This window comes from Macaca fascicularis, chromosome 3, assembly GCF_037993035.2.
Source record: "Macaca fascicularis isolate 582-1 chromosome 3, T2T-MFA8v1.1".
Classification (NCBI taxonomy): domain Eukaryota; kingdom Metazoa; phylum Chordata; class Mammalia; order Primates; family Cercopithecidae; genus Macaca; species Macaca fascicularis.
The window spans coordinates 99,745,001-99,750,644 of record NC_088377.1 but is presented as its reverse complement, the minus strand read 5'-3'; the positions used below and the strand labels follow the sequence as shown (position 1 = coordinate 99,750,644).

The following is a 5,644-nucleotide window of genomic DNA, read 5'->3' as shown; positions in this document are numbered from 1 at the left end:
CTCCTAATTTAAATTTAGTTTAAATCAATAGGAAGTCTTATTAAGACATCCAAGCTCAAACACATTTTGGCAAAATCTTCTTTTAAGAACGCTAGTTACCTTTTCACTTATCAATTCAATGACTTATATGAATGATATGGTTTGGCTGTGTCCCCACCCAAATCTCATCTTGAATTCCCACATGTCGTGGGTGAGACCCTGCAGAAGATAATTGAATCATGGGGGCAAGTCTTTCCCATGCTGTTCTGGTGACAGTGAATAAGTCTCATGAGATCTGATGGTTTAAAAAAGAGGAATTCACCTGCGCAAGCTCTCTCTCTTTGCCTGCTGCCATCCATGTAAGACATGATTTGCTCTTCCTTGCCTTCCACCGTGATTGTGAGGCTTCCCCAGCCACATGGAACTGTAAGTCCAATTAAACCTCTTTCTTTTGTAAATTGCCCAGTCTTGGGTATGTCTTTATCAGCAGCATGAAAACAAACTAATACAATGAAAGTACTAGGACGTTAGATTCCAAGCTGTGCTCCTTGAAACCCCTAGGACTTTAGATTTTATATCAAATCCATGAAGTGGCCCAAGGGCATCTTCAGAAACTTAGGAGGGAGCTTAAAGCTTAAAAATTGTAAAAGCCATTCTCCTAAATCAGTGAGCTTTAATGATTCAAAGGAACTTAAAAATTATATCATCAAACATTTTTACTTTCAAGAAACCATAGACAAGTCTTGTTTCCTAGGACCTTCTGACAGAGCCTCTACTGATCTTGAGTGCAGTCCACAGGTCTAAAGAAGGAAGGATGGACTGGCTGCTGGCCTGCCAACTGCAGGGGTTCATGTGGCTTGGTCTGCCTTACCAGTGTCCAGGTTGAACCCCTCATCACTGGTGTAATTCCTCAGTCAAGCCTATGTAAATCCAAGTGCTTATTTAAAAATGAGTTACTTCAAATCAGCTTGCAACATGATGATGATGATGATGATTACTATTATCATTCTTGAGACAGGGTCCCACTCTGTTGCCCAGGCTGGAGTGCCAGGGGCATGATCTAAACTCACTGCAGCCTCCACTTTCTGGGCTCAGGAGATACTCCCACCTCAGCCTCCTGAGTAGCTGGGACTATAGACGTGTGCCACCACACCCAGCTAATTTTTATGTATTTTTTTTTTGTAGCGATGGGGTTTCACCATGTTGGCCAGGTTGGTCTGGAATTCCTGGACTCAACCAATCCACCTGCCTCAGCTTTCCAAAGTACTGGGATTATAGGCATGAGCTACCACGCTTGACCCAATTACTTTTAATAATAATAGTGCACGTGATGTTGATTAATATTAGAGAACCTCATGATTAGAAGGACCCTCTGAAAGGCCCCAGGCAATGATTTTGAACCTTCTCTTTGGGCATGTACTATTTTCAGAAGCTGATGAAAACTCTGGACCTTCCTCCCAGAAAAATGAACACACTTCCAGACACATTCCATCCGGCCCAAAATTTCAGGAGGTGTATAGACTCCTTGAAGCTGATACTTGAACTCCAGATTAAGTATCTGTGTTCTTCAGCATACACCCTGGGCAGAATTTTTCATCTGTCTTTGACAGAAGATCCAGATGGCAAAAACTTCATGATTCATCTTTCCATCTGCCTGGTACACATCTTTTTATTTTAAACCTATTTATCTCATTAACACAGATGTAAAACAACAATCACAATCCTTGGAGTTATGCTAGAAAAGGAAATAAGGAGAATTGAGTCGAGTAGCCAATACCGATGGATAGGAGGGCACTTTTCCTGTCATTAATACCAAGATGATTGAGGTCCTCTCATCCCAGGCAAAGGGCAAAATGCACAAACCTAACAGCACTTTTTGCTCAGTTACTCTGTGACATATTCCTGATTTTAGATGCAGGTAAACTAACTCCTAAAATGGACATTTAGTATTCATATACATACTAAATATTTAAGGTATGTGACCATCAGAGGTAATTTCATTACAACAAAGCATAAAGGAAAACAGTTTTCAATAGTACAGGAAAATATACATAATGTGAGTTTCTCCAAGGCTTAAGAGGATGTGGGGAGCCTTAGGGGGTCACAGTAGCAGTGATAATTCTTGTTCCTACCAGCTACTGCAAGACTTCCAACTTCTTGCAAATTTCTCTCCAAACATTTCTCTTCCCAGGGAGTGTCTCTCAGTGCTGGTAGTGCTGGACATGATGTCCTACACCATGATTTCCACCAGGTGGCAGCGCTATGTCAACAGGCACTGCCTTCAACTTCCGTAGGGAACCCTCCTCCCAGTGAGACAAAGAAAGCCTTTCTCCCTCTGCATTACTATCAGAGAGTCCCTAAAGAGACTAAAGTTGTGTTTTGCTTTGTTTTGTTTTGAGGGTACAGCTTGTTAAGCCCTTGCCTCTCCGTAGGTATCAGACAGGCCCCTGAAAATCAAATCGGAGACATGGCCATTGGGCTGTCTTCAGAACTGCCTTGCCCCTCTAGTGACAAAGGCTTTTCTCCCTGATTTGAGGTTAAAAAAAAATTACAAAGATGACAGGCTTTGCTGCTGGCTCTTCTCACCACTGGGTTGGTTGAGAGCTTGGGAATAAGACAGAGCTTGAGTGAGTCCAATCTCTGCCACTCACTAGCTATGAAACTTTGGGCAGAGTAACCCCTCTAAGCCTCTGTTTCCTCATCTGTAAAATGAGGAAAATGATGGTCCCTACCTCATACGGCTGATGTGCAGATTAAATGAGAGTCTAGCATAATCTCTGGTACATGAGATGCATGTAATCAATGCTAGAGCTGATTATGATAACCATATAGACCTACAGAAGTGATACGATTGTTAACAGTGGTTATTTCTGGTGGCAGGATCAGAGACGATTTTTAATTTCTTGTTTTTCCAAATTCTCTTCAGCAGGCATGCATTGCTTTTACAATCATGAAAAGAGGCAATTGAAATATAATAGATTGCTGATCCCCTGTTCTTGATGATTCCTCTGAAACATTCAAACTTTCTCTATGGCTCAATGAGCTCCCCAAGGCTGGGCCTATGTCTTATCTACTTTGGAGTCTTTAACATGAAACACATAATTTGACACACAGTAGGCAGTCAATACTCATTTCCTGAAAAAAATCTCAAAGGCAATGGCTTCAGGTTTTAATTTCTCAGTGTAACTAAACATCTTTTCTTCCTCCAAGAATTCTCTTTTCTCACTTAGATCCAATTGCTAATCCTTTTGCCAAATTAATTAAATCCTCTCCAGATTCTAGTTTCTCCAGATACAGAACTAGTGTCTGTCCTCCAAATTCCTCCAACTATTGAGTTGGTTTTAGGCGGTGATATGGTTTGTCTGTGTCCCCACCCAAATCTCATTGTGAATTGTAGCTCCTATAAATCCCACATGTCGTGGGAGGTAATTGAATCATGGGGGTGGGTCTTTCCCATGCTGATCTCATGATAGTGAATGAATGTCTCAAGATCTGATGGTTTTTTAAAGGGGTGTTCCCCTACACAAACTCTCTCTTCCCTGCTGCCATGTAAGATGTGACTTTGCTTCTCATTCGCCTTCCACCATGATTGTGAGACCTCCCAAGCCATGTGGAACTACAAAGGAAACCTCTTTCTTTTACAAATTACTCAGTTTCGGGTATGTGTTTATTAGCAGTGTGACAACAGACTAATACAGGCAGGTTTCCAGAAAGCATTTTACCTGAGTTCCCAGAATTCATGCTGGGGGGTGTATGGGGAGGGAGGCGGGCAGAGGTGGTTAGATCATTGATTTGAGATCAAATCTTTTCAGTAGTTAAATGAAGATCTAAGAGTCAAAATAACCTAGATTATATAAAGAGATTATAAAAGGAAATAGACATTTCTAAAAATGTATTATATTTTAAATTGAAACCCATAATGAAGAGGATGATTGTTCTTTACCCGTGGATAGAACACAGGGTTACTGATGATTACACTTAGCTATTGCTGTCATTTGGTTCTTTTGATCTTCACTTTGAGTCAATGGAACTGTTCAGGCGTTCTCTAAGGAGGGCAGAGACAAGCATGACACTGCATCAGCATTTCTTCTACAAAAGAAGAGTCAAAATAAATGACATTAGCCCACAGCAGCTGATATATTTTAATTCTTTCCTCATGCTATTAACAAACATGAGACTTTCTCTTTCCAGGGAAGTTGGATCTGTATGGGAACCCAAATTACAGCTGAGTTATACTGAGGGACAGCCCCCGAGAAGCTTAGAAATCTCCAAAGTGGCCCCTTTTACACAGAATCTGGATATTCAGTTCTTCCTTTGATCCCATGTTACAAACTAGATTATTCTTTGCTTTAGATGTCCAACCATTCAGACTCCTAGCTGGGTCTTACAAGTTTCTAGCTCAGGAGGGAGTCGTTGGGTGGCAGGGGGTGGCTCTGTGGTTTCTGGTTATGTGGGGAACATGTGGGAAGTGCAAGGAGAAAGGAAAGCTCCAGGCTTGCACACGTCAGTCGGGGCTGGTATCTGTTCCTGTAACCTAAGATTTCAGTTGACATGGTGCCAATTCCCTGGCAGGCATGCAGAGAAGCCTCTGTTCTCTCTGCCGCGCTGTGGCGTCTCACCTGGACACCTGACCCCTGAAGCAGAGATCTTTCTGCTGTCACCACAGCTCCTCTCTCCAGACTGTTCAGATCTGGTCCTTGTCAGATGGAAGTGCACACACTGCCTCTGCCTGTCCCCAGGGAGCAAGACATAAACTTCCTCCTTCATCATTCAGGCAAAAACTGAATAAACAGATGAACACCAAATTATGCAAATCTCCGTCATGCAGGCCAGGTTGCCAAACATGCCCAGACCTGCTTAAGCAGAGAAGTAAAGGCTGATCAAGCTCACATCTAAAATCCTGGGTTATAAGGAAAATTCCAGCTGACTTGGAACACAGCCCCAACTCTTCCCACATGATACCAGCAAAGAGCTGGTCCAGGAAAAACTCCACTTGTTCAAAGATGAGTCATCAAAAAGGAAGACATACAGGATCTCTGCAAAAGTAGGAAACGGATAGGAAAAACCAGTGGCAGATGTGGAATACTCACCAAGAAGAGGCTGTCACGGAGCAGACACCAGTCGTAACCAAGCAATTGCCAGGCACTTAAAAACTTAATGAAATGGTTGCCTCTAAGAAGGAAAAGGATAAAGTGAGCTCAGGGAAAGGATGGTAAGATATCAGGAGGGGGAACATGAGCTCAGAAGAAAACTGGAAAAAGAAAAGAAAGGCAACTAGGGCTAGTCAGAGTTCTCCAAAAAAAAAAAAAAAACAGAACCAATATGATATCTATCTATCTATCTATTATCTTGTATGTGCATATAAAATATATATAATATGTGTGTGTGTATATATTTACCTAACCAAACCAATGCAATGATGATTCAAATCAAATTTAACAACAAATCCTAAACTAGAGTGACCTACTCCCCTTCGGATCGTCTCTTTGTAAGTGAGAATGGGCCATAAATGTCCTTCCATCAGGGATGAGGGTCTTTGCTCCCTGCATTGCCTCCTGTAGTCACTGGCATTGATATCAGTGCATCTAAACTCCCATGAGTGGGTCATAATGAATCCTAGACTGATATGAGATTTTATCCTAGCTATCTGAAATAAGAATGACTG

The 5,644-nt window shown here is 41.8% G+C and overlaps 1 long non-coding RNA gene across 2 annotated transcripts; it reads right to left on the bottom strand.

Moving 5' to 3' along the window:
* Window positions 1-3,611: 3,611 nt before the first annotated feature.
* LOC102142454 (uncharacterized) lies at window positions 3,612-5,127 on the bottom strand. 2 transcript variants are annotated; one of them, XR_275480.5, is made up of 3 exons: window positions 5,070-5,127; window positions 4,599-4,760; window positions 3,612-4,068 (listed from the first exon to the last, which is right to left on the bottom strand). It is a non-coding gene; the product is annotated as an uncharacterized lncRNA (long non-coding RNA). The 2 variants fall into 2 exon arrangements; XR_012432560.1 differs by having other exon boundaries at window positions 4,599-5,127.
* Window positions 5,128-5,644: the final 517 nt, after the last annotated feature.